The 22,398-nt window shown below is 47.0% G+C and overlaps 1 protein-coding gene across 1 annotated transcript in view; it reads left to right on the top strand.

Moving 5' to 3' along the window:
* Positions 1-22,398, top strand: part of TRPC4 (transient receptor potential cation channel subfamily C member 4) — a 368,249-nt gene that overhangs the window by 313,567 nt on the left and 32,284 nt on the right. The gene's annotated exons all lie outside the window — the stretch shown is intronic.

Below are 22,398 nucleotides of genomic sequence, written 5' to 3' on the forward strand. Positions count from 1 at the left end.
CAGAGGAAGGAATATGGACAATCACAGTACATTAGTAAGTGCATTGTTTTAACTTTGATAAATGCCATTTGCTGAAGTGAGACAACCCTTTGGGAGAAATAACAAGGTGAAGGTAAAATGAGTCACCAATTACTCAATTAGAGTGCTTACTAAATAAGGATATCATCTATAATTGTGCATTTTAGAATTTCTATTGTTCTCTAAAGTAAGTTAATGAAGGAATATTTTAGGAAGGACACACAAGCAATGGATAGATGTCAAGCATTTCATAAAAATCAAGTCCTAAATTATATAGATAAATAATAGCATACAATTAAGGCCTCATGCACACGACCGCATGTATTTTGCGATCCGCAAAAAACAGATCCGCAAAAAATACGGATGACCACAGTGTGCATTCCTTATTTTGCAGAACGGAACAGCTGTCCCCTAATAGAACAGTCCTATCTTTGTTGGTAATGCGAACAATATTAGGACATGTTCTATTTTTTTGCAGAATAGGAATACGGACATACGGAAACAGAATGCACACGGAGTACCTACCGGTTTTTTTTGCTGACCCACTAAAATGAATGGTTCCATATACGATCCACAAAAAAAAAACTGAATGGACCCGGAATAAAAATATGTTTGTGTGCATGAGGACTAACTAAGCACAAAATGAAGGACCCCCTGCAGCCACAATTAAACAATGTGAGCTGATATTGTGACTATAAATAGGTGGGATCTTGAGAGATAATTCATTTTTACTGTTCTCTAATTAAAAAGGCAACAGCTTTAATATATAATGGTCATTGTTAGTAAACAGATCATTTCAGTTTTACATAGAACTAATAACAATAATACTGATATTTTAATGGTGCTAAAATTTCGGAACATAGAAGCCTAATGCATTTAAACCCTTGGTGGCATTACTTTTTCTCATACAGCACGTAATAGGCTGGGACAAAACTCAAGTAGATGGCCCTATAGGGAAAATCATCTACGAGAGTCCCACTGTTGTCCATGCTAAACTCATGGTCTATGTTAAAATTAGATTTTATATTGGGATTTTTATTTTGCTCAGAGTACCCCAAACTCAGATTTTTTTCCCCTATGTACCAGTTTTTCATGCCAGTATTTTCCTTTGCCTTTGATCAGTATCACTGCTTAATGGCAGGATGTTTACATTCAGAACTTCCTCTTTTCATCAGCTTACTGCTCAGTTTTCTAACCAATCCCAGCATGATTTCCTTTCTAATGTTTCTAAGGGTTGCTCTGCCTGCTGCAATGTTCTATTTTCTGTAGTTGGGATGCTTACAACTCCCCTCTTCGTGTTAACTAGGTGCATCAATCCTGGTTAAACATTACAGAACCTTTTAGAAAACCCAGCAGGAAGCTGATGAAAAGAGGAAGTTCTGCATATGTCACATGTAATGGGGAGGGGACAACACAAGAAAACACACAGAAGGAAAAAAACAGAGTCTAGTGCTCAAATCTTAGGAAGAGGGATGGTGACTAGGGATGAGCGAACCCGAACTGTATAGTTCGGGTTCGTACCGAATTTTGGGGTGTCTGTGACACGGACCCGAACCCGGACATTTTCGTAAAAGTCCGGGTTCGGGTTCGGTGTTTGTCGCTTTCTTGGCGCTTTTTGAAAGGCTGCAAAGCAGCCAATCAACAAGCGTCATACTACTTGCCCCAAGAGGCTGTCACAGCCATGCCTACTATTGGCATGGCTGTGATTGGCCAGAGCACCATGTGACCCAGCCTCTATTTAAGCTGGAGTCACATAGCGCCGCCCGTCACTCTGCTCTGATTAGCGTAGGGAGAGGTTGCAGCTGCGACAGTAGGGCGAGATTAGGCTGATTAACTCCTCCAAAAGACTCCATCCATTGATCGATCTGCAGCTGTGGATGATTGAACTGCTGCTATTGAATTGCTCACTGTTTTTAGGCTGCCCAGAGCGTTTTTCAGTCACTTTTTTCTGGGGTGATCGGCGGCCATTTTGTGTCTTGTGTTGCGCCAGCACAAGCTGCCACCAAGTGCATTTAACCCTCAATGGTGTGGTTGTTTATTGGCTAAATCCTACATCAGGGTCAAGCTGTCACACCAAGTGCATTTACCCAGCAATAGTCTGTTTATTTTTTGGCCATATACTACATCAGGGGCAAGCTGCGCCTGTCACCAAGTGCATTTAACCCTCAATGGTGTGGTTGTTTTTTGGCTAAATCCTACATCAGGGTGAAGCTGTCACACCAAGTGCATTTAACCAGCAATAGTCTGTTTATTTTTTGGCCATATACTACATCAGGGGCAAGCTGCGCCTGACACCAAGTGCATTTAACCCTCAGTAGTGTGGTTGGTCAAGCTGTCACACCAAGTGCATTTAACCATCAATAGTGTGGTTATTTTTTGGCCATATCCCAGTCTAATTCCTTCAGTAAACGTATACCTGTCACCCAGCGCCTAAATACTAGGCCTCAAGTTTATATCCAGCTAAATCTGTCGTTACTGGTGTAGCTGGTCAAGTTATTTAGTGTCCGTCAAAGCACAGTTTTTGTTCTGGGTTGAAATACAATTCCCAATTTAGCAATTTCCTAATTTAGTGGTTTCTGCTGTATCAGAGCTATTTTAAATCTATCCCTAAAAGTGTATATCAGATTTAAGGTGCACATACGGTCATTCTGAATAACTTCACACACACGCTACTGTGCATTTCCAAGTCTAATTCTGTCAGTAAATCTATACCTGTCACCCAGCGCCTAAATACTAGGCCTCAAATTTATATTCAGCTAAATCTGTCGTTACTGCTGTACTGTTGTGGCTCGGCAAGTTATTTAGTGTCCGTCAAAGCACATTTTTTGTTCTGGGTTGAAATACAATTCCCAATTTAGCAATTTCCTCATTTAGTGGTTTCTGCTGTATCAGGCCTACTTTAAATACATCCCTAAAAGGGTATATCAGAATCAAGGTGCTGATAGGGTCATTCTCAATAACTTCACACACACGCTACTGTGCATATCCCAGTCTAATTCTGTCCGTAAAACGTATACCTGTCACCCAGCGCCTAAATACTAGGCCTCAAATTTATATCCTGCTAAATCTGTCGTTACTGCTGTACTGTTGTGGCTGGGCAAGTTATTTAGTGTCCGTCAAAGCACATTTTTTGTTCTGGGTTGAAATACAATTCCCAATTTAGCAATTTCCTAATTTATTGGTTTCTGCTGTATCAGAGCTATTTGAAATCTATCCCTAAAAAGGTATATCAGATTCAAGGTGCACATAGGGTCATTCTGAATAACTTCACACACACGCTACTGTGCATTTCCAAGTCTAATTCTGTCAGTAAACCTATACCTGTCACCCAGCGCCTAAATACTAGGCCTCAAATTTATATCCAGCTAAATCTGTCGTTACTGCTGTACTGTTGTGGCTGGGCAAGTTATTTAGTGTCCGTCAAAGCACATTTTTTGTTCTGGGTTGAAATACAATTCCCAATTTAGCAATTTCCTCATTTAGTGGTTTCTGCTGTATCAGAGCTATTTGAAATCTATCCCTAAAAGGTTATATAATATTCAAGGTGCACATAGGGTCATTCTGAATAACTTCACACACACGCTACTGTGAATTTCCAAGTCTAATTCTGTCAGTAAACCTGTCACCCAGCGCCTAAATAATAGCCCTCAAATTTATAGTCAGCTAAATCTGTGGTTACTGCTGTGCCTGTATTAGTGTAATACGGTACCTAAATAGATAGCCAGATAGTGTTAGTTGTCTTTAAAAAAAGGCCTGAATTTGAATTCAATACATTGGGTCAAATAATATTTTTGTTGTTGTGGTGAACGATAACAATGAGGAAAACATCTAGTAAAGGACGTGGACGCGGACATGGTCGTGGTGGTGTTAGTGGACCCTCTGGTGCTGGGAGAGGACGTGGCCGTTCTGCCACATCCACACGTCCTAGTGTACCAACTACCTCAGGTCCCAGTAGCCGCCATAATTTACAGCGATATTTGGTAGGGCCCAATGCCGTTCTAAGGATGGTAAGGCCTGAGCAGGTACAGGCATTAGTCAATTGGGTGGCCGACAGTGGATCCAGAACATTCACATTATCTCCCACCCAGTCTTCTGCAGAAAGCGCACAGATGGCGCCTGAAAACCAACCCCATCAGTCTGTCACATCACCCCCATGCATACCAGGGAAACTGTCTGAGCCTCAAGTTATGCAGCAGTCTCTTATGCTGTTTGAAGACTCCGCTAGCAGGGTTTCCCAAGGGCATCCAGCCAGCCCTTCCCCAGCGGTGGAAGACATAGAATGCACTGACGCACAACCACTTATGTTTCCTGATTATGAGAACATGGGAATACCACCTCAGCATGTCTCTGATGATGACGAAACACAGGTGCCAACTTCTGCATCTTTCTGCAGTGTGCAGACTGAACAGGAGGTCAGGGATCAAGACTGGGTGGAAGACGATGCAGGGGACGATGAGGTCCTAGACCCCACATGGAATGAAGGTCGTGCCACTGACTTTCACAGTTCGGAGGAAGAGGCAGTGGTGAGACCGAGCCAACAGCGTAGCAAAAGAGGGAGCAGTGGGCAAAAGCAGAACACCCGCCGCCAAGAGACTCCGCCTGCTACTGACCGCCGCCATCTGGGACCGAGCACCCCAAAGGCAGCTTCAAGGAGTTCCCTGGCATGGCACTTCTTCAAACAATGTGCTGACGACAAGACCCGAGTGGTTTGCACGCTGTGCCATCAGAGCCTGAAGCGAGGCATTAACGTTCTGAACCTTAGCACAAGCTGCATGACCAGGCACCTGCATGCAAAGCATGAACTGCAGTGGAGTAAACACCTTAAAAACAAGGAAGTCACTCAGGCTCCCCCTGCTACCTCTTCTGCTGCTGCCGCCTCGGCCTCTTCTGCTGCTGCCGCCTCGGCCTCTTCTGCTGCTGCCGCCTCGGCCTCTTCCTCCGCCTCTGGAGGAACGTTGGCACCTGCCGCCCAGCAAACAGGGGATGTACCACCAACACCACCACCACCTCCGTCACCAAGCATCTCAACCATGTCACACGGCAGCGTTCAGCTCTCCATCTCACAAACATTTGAGAGAAAGCGTAAATTCCCACCTAGCCACCCTCGATCCCTGGCCCTGAATGCCAGCATTTCTAAACTCCTGGCCCCTGCACAACCAAGTATCCGATAAAATCAAGTGTGCACTGCGCAACGCCATCTGTGGCAAGGTCCACCTAACCACAGATACGTGGACCAGTAAGCACGGCCAGGGACGCTATATCTCCCTAACTGCACACTGGGTAAATGTAGTGGCAGCTGGGCCCCAGGCGGAGAGCTGTTTGGCGCACGTCCTTCCGCCGCCAAGGATCGCAGGGCAACATTCTTTGCCTCCTGTTGCCACCTCCTCCTTCTCGGCTTCCTCCTCCTCTTCTTCCACCTGCTCATCCAGTCAGCCACACACCTTCACCACCAACTTCAGCACAGCCCGGGGTAAACGTCAGCAGGCCATTCTGAAACTCATATGTTTGGGGGACAGGCCCCACACCGCACAGGAGTTGTGGCGGGGTATAGAACAACAGACCGACGAGTGGTTGCTGCCGGTGAGCCTCAAGCCCGGCCTGGTGGTGTGTGATAATGGGTGAAATCTCGTTGCAGCTCTGGGACTAGCCGGTTTGACGCACATCCCTTGCTTGGCGCATGTGCTGAATTTGGTGGTGCAGAAGTTCATTCACAACTACCCCGACATGTCAGAGCTGCTGCATAAAGTGCGGGCCGTCTGTTCGCGCTTCCGGCGTTCACATCCTGCCGCTGCCCGCCTGTCTGCGCTACAGCGTAACTTCGGCCTTCCCGCTCACCGCCTCATATGCGACGTGCCCACCAGGTGGAACTCCACCTTGCACATGCTGGACAGACTGTGCGAGCAGCAGCAGGCCATAGTGGAGTTTCAGCTGCAGCACGCACGGGTCAGTCGCACTACGGGACAGCACCACTTCATCACCAATGACTGGGCCTCCATGCGAGACCTGTGTGCCCTGTTGCGCTGTTTCGAGTACTCCACCAACATGGCTAGTGGCGATGACGCCGTTATCAGCGTTACAATACCACTTCTATGTCTCCTTGAGAAAACACTTAGGGCGATGATGGAAGAGGAGGTGGCCCAGGAGGAGGAGAAGGAGGAAGAGGGGTCAATTTTAGCACTTTCAGGCCAGTCTCTTCGAAGTGACTCAGAGGGAGGTTTTTTGCAACAGCAGAGGCCAGGTACAAATGTGGCCAGCCAGGGCCCACTACTGGAGGACGAGGAGGATGAGGAGGAGGTGGAGGAGGATGAGGATGAAGCATGGTCACAGCGGGGTGGCACCCAACGCAGCTCGGGCCCATCACTGGTGCGTGGCTGGGGGGAAAGGCAGGACGATGACGATACGCCTCCCACAGAGGACAGCTTGTCCTTACCCCTGGGCAGCCTGGCACACATGAGCGACTACATGCTGCAGTGCCTGCGCAACGACAGCAGAGTTGCCCACATTTTAACGTGTGCGGACTACTGGGTTGCCACCCTGCTGGATCCACGGTACAAAGACAATGTGCCCACCTTACTTCCTGCACTGGAGCGTGATAGGAAGATGCGCAAGTACAAGCGCACGTTGGTAGACGCGCTACTGAGAGCATTCCCAAATGTCACAGGGGAACAAGTGGAAGCCCAAGGCAAAGGCAGAGGAGGATCAAATGGTCGCCAAGGCAGCTGTGTCACGGCCAGCTCCTCTGAGGGCAGGGTTAGCATGGCAGAGATGTGGAAAAGTTTTGTCAACACGCCACAGCTAACTGCACCACCACCTGATACGCAACGTGTTAGCAGGAGGCAACATTTTACTAACATGGTGGAACAGTACGTGTGCACACCCCTCCACGTACTGACTGATGGTTCGGCCCCATTCAACTTCTGGGTCTCTAAATTGTCCACGTGGCCAGAGCTAGCCTTTTTTGCCTTGGAGGTGCTGGCCTGCCCGGCGGCCAGCGTTTTGTCTGAACGTGTATTTAGCACGGCAGGGGGCGTCATTACAGACAAACGCAGCCGCCTGTCTACAGCCAATGTGGACAAGCTGACGTTCATAAAAATGAACCAGGCGTGGATCCCACAGGACCTGTCTATCCCTTGTGCAGATTAGACATTAACTACCTCCCCTTAACCATATATTATTGTACTCCAGGGCACTTCCTCATTCAATCCTATTTTTATTTTCATTTTACCATTATATTGCGAGGCTACCCAAAGTTGAATGAACCTCTCCTCTGTCTGGGTGCCGGGGCCTAAATATATGCCAATGGACTTTTCCAATGTTGGGTGACGTGAAGCCTGATTCTCTGCTATGACATGCAGACTAATTCTCTGCTGACATGAAGCCAGATTCTCTGTTACAGGACCTCTCTCCTCTGCCTGGGTGCTGGGCCTAAATATCTGACAATAGACTGTTGCAGTGGTGGCTGACGTGAAGCCTGATTCTCTGCTATGACATGCAGACTAATTCTCTGCTGACATGAAGACAGATTCTCTGTTACGGGACCTCTCTCCTCTGCCTGTGTGCTGGGCCTAAATATCTGACAATGGACTGTTCCAATGTTGGGTGACTTGAAGCCTGATTCTCTGCTATGACATGCAGACTAATTCTCTGCTGGCATGAAGACAGATTCTCTGTTACGGGACCTCTCTCCTCTGCCTGGGTGCTGGACCTAAATATATGCCAATGGACTGTTGCAGTGGTGGCTGACGTGAAGCCTGATTCTCTGCTATGACATGCAGACAGATTCTCTGCTGACATGAAGCCAGATCCTCTGTTTCGGTACCTCTCTCCTCTGCCTGGGTGCTGGGCCTAAATATATGACAATGGACTGTTGCACTGGTGGCTGACGTGAAGCCTGATTCTCTGCTATGACATGCAGACTGATTCTCTGCTGACATGAAGCCAGATCCTCTGTTACGGGACCTCTCTCCTCTGCCTGGGTGCCGGGGCCTAAATATCTGAGAATGGACTGTTCAGGTGGTGGGTGACGTGAAGCCAGATTCTCTGCTATGGGACCTTTCTTTAATTGATATTGGTTAATTTTTATTTATTTTATTTTTATTTTTATTCATTTCCCTATCCACATTTGTTTGCATGGGATTTACCTACATGTTGCTGCCTTTTGCAGCCCTCTAGCCCTTTCCTGGGCTGTTTTACAGCCTTTGTGCCAAAAAGTTCGGGTCCCCATTGACTTCAATGGGGTTCGGGTTCGGGACGAAGTTCGGATCGGGTTCGGATCCCGAACCCGAACATTTCCGGGAAGTTCTGCCGAACTTCTCGAGCCCGAACATCCAGGTGTCCGCTCAACTCTAATGGTGACCTCCTAGGAATCTCTAGATCTCTCCCTGACTTCTGCCAGTATGAGTAGATCCTGGAGGTGGAGAAACTCATACACCGGAACCTAGGCCCTGGAAGCCCTAGGAACGGTGGCAGGGAATTAGACTACTGGTTCTTTCCCAGGTGAAGGACCCAGCATCTCCCTGAGGCCTAGAAACACAACACACGTGTCACAACAAAAGCACTCATCTTAAAGAGGGAATGAAGAAGCCGGTGTTCCACAGGAGCAACACACCAGCTCAACAAACACCAAGCAGGAAATATTAACCGCATGGTAAGCAGTGTGAGAGCAAACTAAATAGAGCCTCAGTGATGACCACAGGCAACACCTGACAAGGGTTGAGGTCATCACTAAACAACAAACAGCAAGTTTAGAACAAAGACTGTCAGATAGCCTCACGTGCTGCCAATCTCCCTGATCTTCTCATCTCTGTCATGGGAGGGGCCATGACAGTACCCCCCCTTCTATCGGTGACCTTCAAACACCCAGGGCCAACTTTATCAGGATGCGCCCTGTGAAAGGCCTTCACACGGTGACCGGCATTAACATCGGCCACAGGAACCCACATTCTTTCCTCTAGACCTTTCCAGTGCATAAGGTACTGAAGAGATCTTCGAAGAATTTGTGAGTTCACTATCCTGGCAATCTGAAATTCAAGATTACCGTCCACCAAGACAGGAGCAGGAGGTAAGGAGGACGGTTCATCCGGTTCGACATATCTTTTCAGCAATGACTTGTAAAAGATATTATGAATTTTTAAAGCCTGCGGAAGGTCAAGACGAAAGGCAACTGGATTAATAATGGCAGAGATCTTATATGGCCCAATAAACCTTGGGCCGAACTTTTAAGAGGGTACCTTCAACTTAATGTTTCTTGTGGACAGTCACACAGAATCACCCACTCTCAGGTCCGGACTACTCATACGTCTCTTGTCAGCCATACATTTATACTTTTTGCCCATCTTTTTTAAATTGTTTAGAATTTTCCGCCAGATAGATGACACCGAAGAGGAAAATCTTTCCTCTTCCGGTATACCAGAAGTCTCAGTACCCAAAAATGTCCCAAACTGCGGATGGAACCCATATACTCCAGAAAACGGCGACTTATCAGTGGACTCCTGTCTACGATCATTTGGCAAACTCGGCCAACGACAAAAATGAAGACCACTCCTCCTGATTCTCTGAGACAAAACATCTCAAATATGTCTCCAGATTCTGGTTAGTGCGTTCAGTCTTACCCATTCGACTGAGGATGAAAGGCAGAAGAGAAGGAAAATTGGACCCCCAGGTGAGTATAAAACGCCTTCCAGAATCTGGAAACAAACGGAGTCCCCCTTTCAGACACCACATCATAGGGGATACCGTGTAGTTTTACAATGTTATCGACAAACACTTGTGCGAGAGTTTTAGCATTAGGTAGACCTTATAACGCTATAAAATGCGACATCTTGCTGAAACGTTCAACAACCACCAGAATCACAGTTTTCCCTGACGAATTAGGCAAATTTGTGATAAAGTCCATGGACAAATGTGTCCACGGTTGGGACGGGATAGACAAGGGAAGCAGAGATCCTGAAGGCCGAGTATGTGTCACCTTGGCACATGCACAAGTCTCACAAGCTGACACATAACCCTTAACACATTTACGCAACCCTGGCCACCAGAATATCCAAGAAATGAGATCAACCGTGGATCTTCTCCCAGGGTGTCCCGTAAGAACAGTACTGTTATGTTCCTCAAACACCTTATCCCGTAGTTCCGAAGGAAAAAACAACTCCCCTGGAGGACAAGAATCAGGTGCATCTCCCTGGGCCCCAAACACCTTTGCCTCCAGTTCAGGATAAAGGGCAGATATAACCACCCTATCAGCTAATATCGGGCCAGGATCCTCTGAATCCCCCCCCTCCCCCCCCCCAGTTGAAAGGTGACAACAAAATTACATTTGGTAAAAAACAGCGACCATCTGGCCTGTCTTGGGTTCAGATGTTTAGCTGACTCCAAATAGGCCAGATTTTTGTGATCAGTAATTACCATAATGGAATGAATCGCTCCTGCCAACAAATGACGCCATTCCTCAAAAGCCAACTTAATAGCCAGCAACTCTCTAATACCTACATCATAATTTATTTCACACAAAAAAGCACACGGACAATATTTGCTAGGAGAAGGACCCTGTGACACATCAGGTTGCACCAGTATAGGAGCAGAAGCAAAACATTCCTTTAACGCTGAAAAGGCTTGCAATGCCGCATCAGACAAGACTGAGAAATATACACCTTTCTTAGTCAGATCAGTCAATGGTTTAACAAAAGTCGAGTAATTCAAGATAAATTTACTGTAGTAGTTGGTGAACCCCAAAAATCACATGAGCGCCTTCAGATTTTCGGGTTCATTCCAGTCCAACACAGCTCGAAGTTTTTCCGGGTCCATATGAAAACCCTTAGAAGAGAGTAGGTAACCCAGGAATTGCACTTCCAGAATCGCAAATACACGCTTCTCCATCTTAGCATACAACTTATTCTCCCTCAGGATTTGTAAAACCTGTCTCACATGATCCTGATGCTTCTCTATATCAGGGGAATAAATTAGAATATCATCCAGATACAGCACCACAAACCTGCCCACCAGATGATGAAAGATGTCATTGATGAAATGTTGAAAAACAGCAGGAGCATTGGTCAACCCAACGGCATGACCAAATTCTCAAAATGACCTTCAGGGGTATTTTAAAGGCCGTCTTCCATTCGTCGCCCTTTTTGATCCTTACCAGATTATATGCTCCCCTCAAATCCAACTTAGAGAACACCTTGGCACCAACAATTTGATTGAACAAATCTGGGATCAAAGGAAGGGAATAGGGATCACGGACAGTAATGCGATTAAATTCACGGAAGTCCAAACATGGTCTAAGAGTTCTGTCCTTTTTTTTTACAAAGAAGAACTCTGCAACCACTGGTGATTTGGATGTTCTAATATGACCTTTAGCCAAGCTCTCAGTGATATATTCTCGCATGGCTACTCTTTCGGGTTCAGAAAGATTATACAACCAAGACTTGGGCAACCTAGCTCTGGGAATAAGGTTGACGGGGCAATCATATTCCCAATGTGGAGGTAACTCCTAATCTCCACTTTCAGAGAATACATCAGAAAAATCTGAAATAAAAGAAGGTACTATTTTAGTGGTTACAACAGAAAGCGACGTGGTAAGACAGTTGTCTATGCAAAAATCACTCCAATCAAGAATCTGTCTTGCTTGCCAATCGATGGTAGGATTATGTTTGGTTAACCACAGTAACCCTAGCACCAGAGGAGTAGGCAGACCCTCCAGCACAAAACAAGAAATGGATTCTTGATGATAATCTCCCACCTTTAGGCGAATGTCCTGCATTATTTGTGATAAACACTTTTGTGAGAGTGGTGCGGAATCAATAGCAAACACCAAAATATTTTTGTCTAATGCGCTTGTTGTCAAATCATGCATACAGAAGAACTGGCCATCTACTAGGTTAACCCCTTCCCTACTGTCAATAAATACTTCAATTCCCACAGTTTTGGAGTCTAGCGCCACCTTGGCAGGCAGGAAAAATCGGGTACTACTGGTAAAAGACAAAAGTACATTCTCAGATTCCCCACCCACACTACTAAGAGTAAGAAGTGGACTAAATACATTAGTGTTTATTTTTCTTTATTTTTCACCTTGACGTTTAACATAAGGACATACGTTCACAAAATTTCCCCCTTTACCACAGAAAAGCAGAGTCTTTTCTTAACCCTAATGTTTTTATCACCAGGCCCAGGAGTGACCTCCCCCAAATGCATTGGCTCATCATTAGACATAAACTCAAGTGCCTCCCTACCCAAAGTGTCTGAGGAGGCCACTTCCCCATATGATAGTGCATCCCAAGCGAGAGGAACCTTAGATCTCTCCCTTAGGCGTCTATCAATACGTACAGCCAGCAACATGGCCACCTCCAATGACTCTAGATATTCATGAAATGCCAATGCGTCCTTCAGGTTCTCAGATAACCCTTGACAAAATTGACTACAGAGGGCTGGGTCATTCCACTCAGTATCAGTTGCTCACCTCCTAAATTAAGAGCAATAGGACTCTGCAGAACGTTCTCCCTGCCGTAAGCCACGCAACTTAGTCTTGGGCACGGAGACCCGATCTGGGTCATCGTAGATAAGTTCCAGAGCTCTGAAAACTTCATCTACCGACCGGAGGGATTGTGATCCGGTCGGCAAGGAAAAAGCCCAAGACTGGGCGTCACCTTTCAGTAATGAAATAATAATCCCCACTCTTTGACTCTCGTCCCCAGAAGAGTTAGGATGTAGTCTAAAATATAGTTTGCACGACTCCCTGAACCAAATAAAGTTGTCACTTCCTCCGGGAGAGCGACCTTTGGTTCAGGGCAAGCCTGGTTCCCGCTGCCAGAAACCGCCGCCTGTGGTCTCTGACACAGCGAGACGGCCGTGCGGAGGTCAGCCACCTCTGAAGACAGTCCCTGCATATGATCGACCAGTGCAGAAACCGTATCCATAGCTGTACTGGAAAAGGTTAACTAAAGGGCCAGATATGTCAAACAGGCCCACTAAATCCCAAAAATTAGCAAAAAGTACTGATCCCATAGGACAGAGGGATAAAACTTAACATTTATTTTAGGTCGAACTAAAATTAAAGACAACAGAGGAGGAGCCTCTAGACAAAACAAATATAACAAAACAGCCCAGCAGGCAAACTAATACATACAAAAGCAGTGTGACCAAAGATTTGAAAAGAAGCAGGAACGCTCTCACCCGGTTTGTTGTTCAGGATGTCTCGTAGAGAAGACTGGGGGTGAAGAACGGTCCTTGGATGCTTCTCGTTCACACGCGAATAATAGATGAGCCCCTTTTAGGATGGTTGGAGGCAAGGTGGTTAGCCCTAGGCAACCCTAAGAGGGGGGGCAGGGGCTATTATGCCCTACCTATCTATACGGGGACTTACCCCGCAAGGAGCGTCCCCGTCCGGATGCCTGTCCCTGTGGGGACAGAAACCCTAGTAGTCCCTAATAGATGCTCCCTACGTGTCACGTTTCAGTTCGTTCACAGAATATCATCAGGGGAGATAGATGGTACACACAGGGCTATGGATTGGGCCTGTGCGACCAAAGAGACAAAGAAGGTATTTTTAGGAAATGGGTCAGAAGCCTAAGAGAGTGTGAGGCCAGTCAGGCTAAGACACACAAGGCATGACCATAATGGACGTGTTATTCTAAATAGATGCACCAATGGGTGCCAACTATGCAATAACAATGGGCCTCAGGGACGATCAATCCAGGGGCGGGCTGTCGGCAGAGTACACTCACCGCTCTGTGTCTTAAATACAGTCCGATGCCGCCGGGTTCTCTTGCCGCTTTCTACTTCCGGTCACGTGACTTGGTGAGTAGAGTGTCACGTGCCCGGTGGAACGCAGGGAGTGAGCGTGCGTTCCAGCACGATGCGGCCCGTGGAGCGCGTCGCCAGAGGATGACGCCGCACAGCATGTGAGAGATCACATGACCAGAAACTGGTCACGGGGCACGCCGGGCCGAACGAGGAACGCCCACTATCCTCGCTCTGAGCAGGAAGCAACTAATGTATTGGCAAGTGGCGGAACGGAGTGTGGGCAAAATAATTGGGCACAGTAGTCATTGTCACAATTAAATGCCAGGTGGATCCAGGGTTCTAAGGATCCATAGTAACGCTTCATATATATGAAATAGAAACTAGACTATTGGAGGCAAATTAAATTACACAAAGGCCATAGAGACAGTAGAACCGGCCCAAAGAAAAAAGAGAGAGATAATACATATTGGGAAATCAAATGAAACAGCTAAAGTTAAGCTGTTCATTTAATCCCATAGGGGCCATTGTCTTTAAATAGTAAATCCAGCGCAATTCGCGCTGCAATATGGCGCGGTCCCAATCTCCTCCACGTTTGGGGGGTGGGACATGATCAATGCCCATCACAGTGATGCTGGCTTTCCCATTGTGTTGACGGTGAACATGATTGGCGACCGGAGTGTCTTTAGCTTTGGTTATGTCGCCAAGATGTTCACCGACACGTCTGCGCAGTTCCCGGATAGTTTTTCCTACGTATCCCTTGCCGCATTCACATGACAGCAAATAAATGACACCACGGCTCCTGCAGTTAATGAAATGGTGTATATGGTATGTTTTCCCTGTCACCGTACTGATAAAGTCTTTGCCGGTTTTTAGATAGGGACAGGCGATACACCCGCTGCATCTGAAACATCCCTTGATACCAGATTTGAGCCAAGCTGAGCCTGATAGAGAGGGTGGGGGGGTGAATTCGCTCAATACTAATGTATCGCGGAGACTCCGTCCTCGGCGATAAGTAACGTGAGGATAGTCTCCCACCACTTCCTTTAAATCGGGGTCGAGTTGTAGAATACCCCAGTTTTTTTGAAAGATGTGTCTAACTTCGCCAGCAGCCCTGTCAAAGGTCATGATCGGTCGGATGATGTTGGAGGGTGGCGTGGTGCAGGGTTTGGGAACAAGGAGGGATGTTCTATCTGCGTGTAATGCAAACTCAAATGCTCTCCTTAGAACCTTGTCGGGATAACCGCGTTGAAGGAACCTGGTACGTAAATCGGCAGCCTGTCTGACAAATTCTCTTTTTGTGGAGCAATTACGCCTAATTCTAAGATATTGCCCCTTGGGAATACCTCGCCTAAGTGGGAGGGGGTGACTACTCTCCCACCTAAGCAGGGTATTGGTGGACGTCGGTTTACGGTAGATCGACGTCTCCAGAGCGCCAGCAGGTGTATGGGAGATGAGGACATCAAGAAATGGTAACGTGGTGCCCCCAACCTCACAAGTGAAGTGCATGCCGATCTGGTTGTTATTGAACATCCTCACCAGCGAACGGAACGAGGCACCGTTCCCGTTCCAAATGATGAAGATGTCATCAATGTACCGCGCCCACAAGCCAATCTGGTCCAGGAGAGTAGAACATTCGTCCCTAAAAACCAGAGTCTCCTCCCACCAGCCCAGGAACAAGTTGGCATACGACGGGGCACAAGAACACCCCATCGCGGTGCCCCTGAGCTGGTGGTAGAGTCTCCCGTTGAATGAAAAGACATTGGTGGTCAAAGTAAACTCAAGAAGGGAGAGGACAAAATGGCTGTGGGCGCGGTACTGGCAACCACGAGTGCTGAGAAAATGCTCAACTGCCTTCATTCCCAAGTCGTGAGGAATGTTGGAGTAGAGGGCCTCCACGTCGATGCTAGTCAATAGGCTAGCGTTATCGACGTGAATGCCCTCCAGTTGTTTAAGCAGGTGTGTGGTGTCTCGGGTATAGGATGGCAGCGAGGTCACAAAGGGTGCCAATACACGATCCACATAGATCCCTACATTTTGGGATAGGTTCCCTACCCCGGATACTATGGGGCGCCCTTTCAGGGGACGTGTTCCCTTGTGAAGTTTAGGCAGACAGTAAAATGTTGCCAAACGTGGATGAGTGGGCAACATGAATTTATACTCATCCTCGGAAATAATAGATGCAGTTTTGGCTTCGTCGAGAATGCTTTTCAATTCCAGTCTGTATCTATTTGTTGGATTAGTAGAGAGAACCTCGTACGTGGATGAATCCCTCAGCAGGGCCTCACACATATCCGTGTATTGACCGTGGTCCATGACCACCGTGTTGCCTCCTTTATCGGAGGGCTTGATTACTATAGAGCGATCAGTCTCCAAGCTAGCTACAGCGGTGGCATGGGCCCGGTCAATATTGGAATGGAAGGTGGGACGTAGGTTCTCAATCTCTTGCGAGACCGTGCTGAAGAAGACATCCACGCACGATAACTCACCCAGGTTGGGAGGCATCCTATTGCTTTTAAGTTTAAGGTTAGTGAAAGGTCCCTGGCCCTCTAACTTGTCGAATTCTCCGTCCAGTCCGTACAGCAGGCGAACGTCCGCTAAAATATCCAGGGGTATGCCTAACTCACGGCACTGTTTTTTATCCTGGAGTTTATAGAATTTGTGCCAGCGGAGCTTCCTGACAAATAGATTGAGGTCTTTGAATGTTTCAAACAAGTTAAAAGAGGGGGTTGGCACAAAGGAAAGGCCTAATTGCAGTACCTCTATCTCAGTGGGACTGAGATTACGGGATGAGAGGTTGACTACCTGGGGACCTCTGGGTTCTGAGTTTGTTGCAGGCGGTTCCGTAATGGGTATATCTGCTGAGGGGTTGGTGGACCTTGGTATTGACCTGTCCCTCCTAAAAAACGAGAGTTAGGGGTACCTTGATATTGTCCCCGTCCTCGTGAATTCCCCCTCTGGCGCCCACGTCGGTTACCTCCCCGTGATGGGGGTCTTGGACCCTTAACTGAATTATCAGAGTCTGAACAGTCGGTGTCGGTGGATGACTGTTCAGTTAGGGCTCCTGTGGGTTCCCTCCTATTGGCAATGGAGGAGTAGACTCTATTATCTTTAAAATCGACCAGGTCCCTCACAAACTGCCGATGTTTGCGTTCCTTCAAATGGTACTGGTATTTTTCAAGAAGGTTCTGAAGTTATTTTTCTTTATTCGCAAACTCGGTTTCTTGTGAGAATGACTGGGCCGATTCAATACTCGCATTCAATTTCTTATTTAGAGTCTCAAGGTTATTTTTCTCCTCTGTGAGCAAAAGACGCATGAGTCTCAAGGAGCTTTCTGTAGCTTCTTTTTCCCATTTACTGAGGAAGCCTGGGTTGCGGAATCTCGTTCCTGGTAGGAGTGCAATCCTAAGACCTCGAGGCACAATATTGTGCTTCAGATAACTTTCTAGGCTTTGCACCTCCCACCAGGAGAGGATTTGATCCTTGTATATATCAGTGAGTTCTTTGAAGGCTGCATTAAATGACGGGGTATATTTTTTTGGGGAAAATTCTTTTTCTGAAAAAATCTCTCTAGCCTCAGTGAGCCAGTTTTCTGCGCTAAACCCAGTAGCAAGAAAACCTGCCATGCCTAGTGTGCGAAATGGAAAAGGTTAACTAAAGGGCCAGATATGTCAAACAGGCCCACTAAATCCCAAAAATTAGCAAAAAGTACTGATCCCATAGGACAGAGGGATAAAACTTAACATTTATTTTAGGTCGAACTAAAATTAAAGACAACAGAGGAGGAGCCTCTAGACAAAACAAATATAACAAAACAGCCCAGCAGGCAAACTAATACATACAAAAGCAGTGTGACCAAAGATTTGAAAAGAAGCAGGAACGCTCTCACCCGGTTTGTTGTTCAGGATGTCTCGTAGAGAAGACTGGGGGTGAAGAACGGTCCTTGGATGCTTCTCGTTCACACGCGAATAATAGATGAGCCCCTTTTAGGATGGTTGGAGGCAAGGTGGTTAGCCCTAGGCAACCCTAAGAGGGGGGGCAGGGGCTATTATGCCCTACCTATCTATACGGGGACTTACCCCGCAAGGAGCGTCCCCGTCCGGATGCCTGTCCCTGTGGGGACAGAAACCCTAGTAGTCCCTAATAGATGCTCCCTACGTGTCACGTTTCAGTTCGTTCACAGAATATCATCAGGGGAGATAGATGGTACACACAGGGCTATGGATTGGGCCTGTGCGACCAAAGAGACAAAGAAGGTATTTTTAGGAAATGGGTCAGAAGCCTAAGAGAGTGTGAGGCCAGTCAGGCTAAGACACACAAGGCATGACCATAATGGACGTGTTATTCTAAATAGATGCACCAATGGGTGCCAACTATGCAATAACAATGGGCCTCAGGGACGATCAATCCAGGGGCGGGCTGTCGGCAGAGTACACTCACCGCTCTGTGTCTTAAATACAGTCCGATGCCGCCGGGTTCTCTTGCCGCTTTCTACTTCCGGTCACGTGACTTGGTGAGTAGAGTGTCACGTGCCCGGTGGAACGCAGGGAGTGAGCGTGCGTTCCAGCACGATGCGGCCCGTGGAGCGCGTCGCCAGAGGATGACGCCGCACAGCATGTGAGAGATCACATGACCAGAAACTGGTCACGGGGCACGCCGGGCCGAACGAGGAACGCCCACTATCCTCGCTCTGAGCAGGAAGCAACTAATGTATTGGCAAGTGGCGGAACGGAGTGTGGGCAAAATAATTGGGCACAGTAGTCATTGTCACAATTAAATGCCAGGTGGATCCAGGGTTCTAAGGATCCATAGTAACGCTTCATATATATGAAATAGAAACTAGACTATTGGAGGCAAATTAAATTACACAAAGGCCATAGAGACAGTAGAACCGGCCCAAAGAAAAAAGAGAGAGATAATACATATTGGGAAATCAAATGGAACAGCTAAAGTTAAGCTGTTCATTTAATCCCATAGGGGCCATTGTCTTTAAATAGTAAATCCAGCGCAATTCGCGCTGCAATATGGCGCGGTCCCAATCTCCTCCACGTTTGGGGGGTGGGACATGATCAATGCCCATCACAGTGATGCTGGCTTTCCCATTGTGTTGACGGTGAACATGATTGGCGACCGGAGTGTCTTTAGCTTTGGTTATGTCGCCAAGATGTTCACCGACACGTCTGCGCAGTTCCCGGATAGTTTTTCCTACGTATCCCTTGCCGCATTCACATGACAGCAAATAAATGACACCACGGCTCCTGCAGTTAATGAAATGGTGTATATGGTATGTTTTCCCTGTCACCGTACTGATAAAGTCTTTGCCGGTTTTTAGATAGGGACAGGCGATACACCCGCTGCATCTGAAACATCCCTTGATACCAGATTTGAGCCAAGCTGAGCCTGATAGAGAGGGTGGGGGGGTGAATTCGCTCGATACTAATGTATCGCGGAGACTCCGTCCTCGGCGATAAGTAACGTGAGGATAGTCTCCCACCACTTCCTTTAAATCGGGGTCGAGTTGTAGAATACCCCAGTTTTTTTGAAAGATGTGTCTAACTTCGCCAGCAGCCCTGTCAAAGGTCATGATCGGTCGGATGATGTTGGAGGGTGGCGTGGTGCAGGGTTTGGGAACAAGGAGGGATGTTCTATCTGCGTGTAATGCAAACTCAAATGCTCTCCTTAGAACCTTGTCGGGATAACCGCGTTGAAGGAACCTGGTACGTAAATCGGCAGCCTGTCTGACAAATTCTCTTTTTGTGGAGCAATTACGCCTAATTCTAAGATATTGCCCCTTGGGAATACCTCGCCTAAGTGGGAGGGGGTGACTACTCTCCCACCTAAGCAGGGTATTGGTGGACGTCGGTTTACGGTAGATCGACGTCTCCAGAGCGCCAGCAGGTGTATGGGAGATGAGGACATCAAGAAATGGTAACGTGGTGCCCCCAACCTCACAAGTGAAGTGCATGCCGATCTGGTTGTTATTGAACATCCTCACCAGCGAACGGAACGAGGCACCGTTCCCGTTCCAAATGATGAAGATGTCATCAATGTACCGCGCCCACAAGCCAATCTGGTCCAGGAGAGTAGAACATTCGTCCCTAAAAACCAGAGTCTCCTCCCACCAGCCCAGGAACAAGTTGGCATACGACGGGGCACAAGAACACCCCATCGCGGTGCCCCTGAGCTGGTGGTAGAGTCTCCCGTTGAATGAAAAGACATTGGTGGTCAAAGTAAACTCAAGAAGGGAGAGGACAAAATGGCTGTGGGCGCGGTACTGGCAACCACGAGTGCTGAGAAAATGCTCAACTGCCTTCATTCCCAAGTCGTGAGGAATGTTGGAGTAGAGGGCCTCCACGTCGATGCTAGTCAATAGGCTAGCGTTATCGACGTGAATGCCCTCCAGTTGTTTAAGCAGGTGTGTGGTGTCTCGGGTATAGGATGGCAGCGAGGTCACAAAGGGTGCCAATACACGATCCACATAGATCCCTACATTTTGGGATAGGTTCCCTACCCCGGATACTATGGGGCGCCCTTTCAGGGGACGTGTTCCCTTGTGAAGTTTAGGCAGACAGTAAAATGTTGCCAAACGTGGATGAGTGGGCAACATGAATTTATACTCATCCTCGGAAATAATAGATGCAGTTTTGGCTTCGTCGAGAATGCTTTTCAATTCCAGTCTGTATCTATTTGTTGGATTAGTAGAGAGAACCTCGTACGTGGATGAATCCCTCAGCAGGGCCTCACACATATCCGTGTATTGACCGTGGTCCATGACCACCGTGTTGCCTCCTTTATCGGAGGGCTTGATTACTATAGAGCGATCAGTCTCCAAGCTAGCTACAGCGGTGGCATGGGCCCGGTCAATATTGGAATGGAAGGTGGGACGTAGGTTCTCAATCTCTTGCGAGACCGTGCTGAAGAAGACATCCACGCACGATAACTCACCCAGGTTGGGAGGCATCCTATTGCTTTTAAGTTTAAGGTTAGTGAAAGGTCCCTGGCCCTCTAACTTGTCGAATTCTCCGTCCAGTCCGTACAGCAGGCGAACGTCCGCTAAAATATCCAGGGGTATGCCTAACTCACGGCACTGTTTTTTATCCTGGAGTTTATAGAATTTGTGCCAGCGGAGCTTCCTGACAAATAGATTGAGGTCTTTGAATGTTTCAAACAAGTTAAAAGAGGGGGTTGGCACAAAGGAAAGGCCTAATTGCAGTACCTCTATCTCAGTGGGACTGAGATTACGGGATGAGAGGTTGACTACCTGGGGACCTCTGGGTTCTGAGTTTGTTGCAGGCGGTTCCGTAATGGGTATATCTAGCTGTACTGGTACAAACAAAATGACGGTTTTTCGGCTGTTCATAATGTCACACGTAATAGGGAGGGGACACAAAAAAACACAGAAGGAAATAAACCATAGTCTAGACCTCAAAGCTAAGGAAGAGGGATGGTGACCTCCTAGGAATCCCTAGATCTCTCTCTCTGACTCCTGCCAGTATGAGTAGACCCTTAAGGTGGAAAAAATCATTCACCAGAACCTAGGGCCTGGAGACCCTGGAATCCCTAGGAACGGTGGCAGGGAATGAGACTACTGTTTTTTTCCCAGGTGAAGGACCCAGCGTCTCCCTGAGGCCTAGAAACACAACACACATGTGTCACAACAAAATGCACAACAAAAGCACTTATCTTTACAGAGGGAATGGAGAAGCCGGTGATCCACAGGAACAACACACCTGCTCAACAAATACCAAGCAGGAAATATCAACCGTATGGTATGCAGTATGAGAGTGAACTAAATAGAGCCTCAGTGATGACCACAGGCAACACCTGACAAGGGGTGTGGTCATCACTAAATAGAAAACTGAAAGGTGAGAACAGAGACGGTCAGATAGCCTCACGTGCTGCCAATCTCCCTGATCTTCCCACCTCTGTCATGGGAGGGGACGTGATAGCATGTAAACATCTTGTATGTTGTGAATCCTAGACAAATCTTCTGGCACTTAACATTTTTAGAGCACTGTGGAGATTCAAGAGGTGCAGTACTGCTGTAAAAGGGTGAGCGAAAACACGTCTATTTAGTTATTTAGTTTTTTTAACTTTACCATGTAAACTTCCTGCCAGGATGCAGTGAAGCAGAAATAAAAGGAAAGGAAAAACAGGCATATAGGGCAAAAATATACAGTGTTTATGGTACTCTTGGCCAAAAAAGGTGTTATTAAACTGGAGCAACCCTTTAAGCTACCCATTTAACCTCAGCATTTACCTATTACATGAGGTATGGTTAAAAATTACAGTTATTGAGGGTAATAAGATGCATATTGATGAAATTGTACAATTTCACTAAGTAGTTGGGCACAGATATTGGCAAGTGGTACAAATTATACGTACCTCATACAGATGTAGCAGGGGTAACACACACACTCAACTAAAATTTCTTAACTCATTGCGTTATCTTAAAACAAAAGCCATTGAAAAGCAATTGCTTAACACATTTAGTTGCATTTAGTTTAGATAACATGTCTCAAAGCATGTGTGTTAACCCTGCTACATCCGTAGATACTTCTACTAATAATTTTAACTTTGACAATGGGGTACAGAGTATATGTACATCTCAACTAAACTTGTAATGGAACCGTTGTTGTCTAA

This window comes from Bufo gargarizans, chromosome 3, assembly GCF_014858855.1.
Source record: "Bufo gargarizans isolate SCDJY-AF-19 chromosome 3, ASM1485885v1, whole genome shotgun sequence".
NCBI classification, from domain to species: Eukaryota; Metazoa; Chordata; class Amphibia; order Anura; family Bufonidae; genus Bufo; species Bufo gargarizans.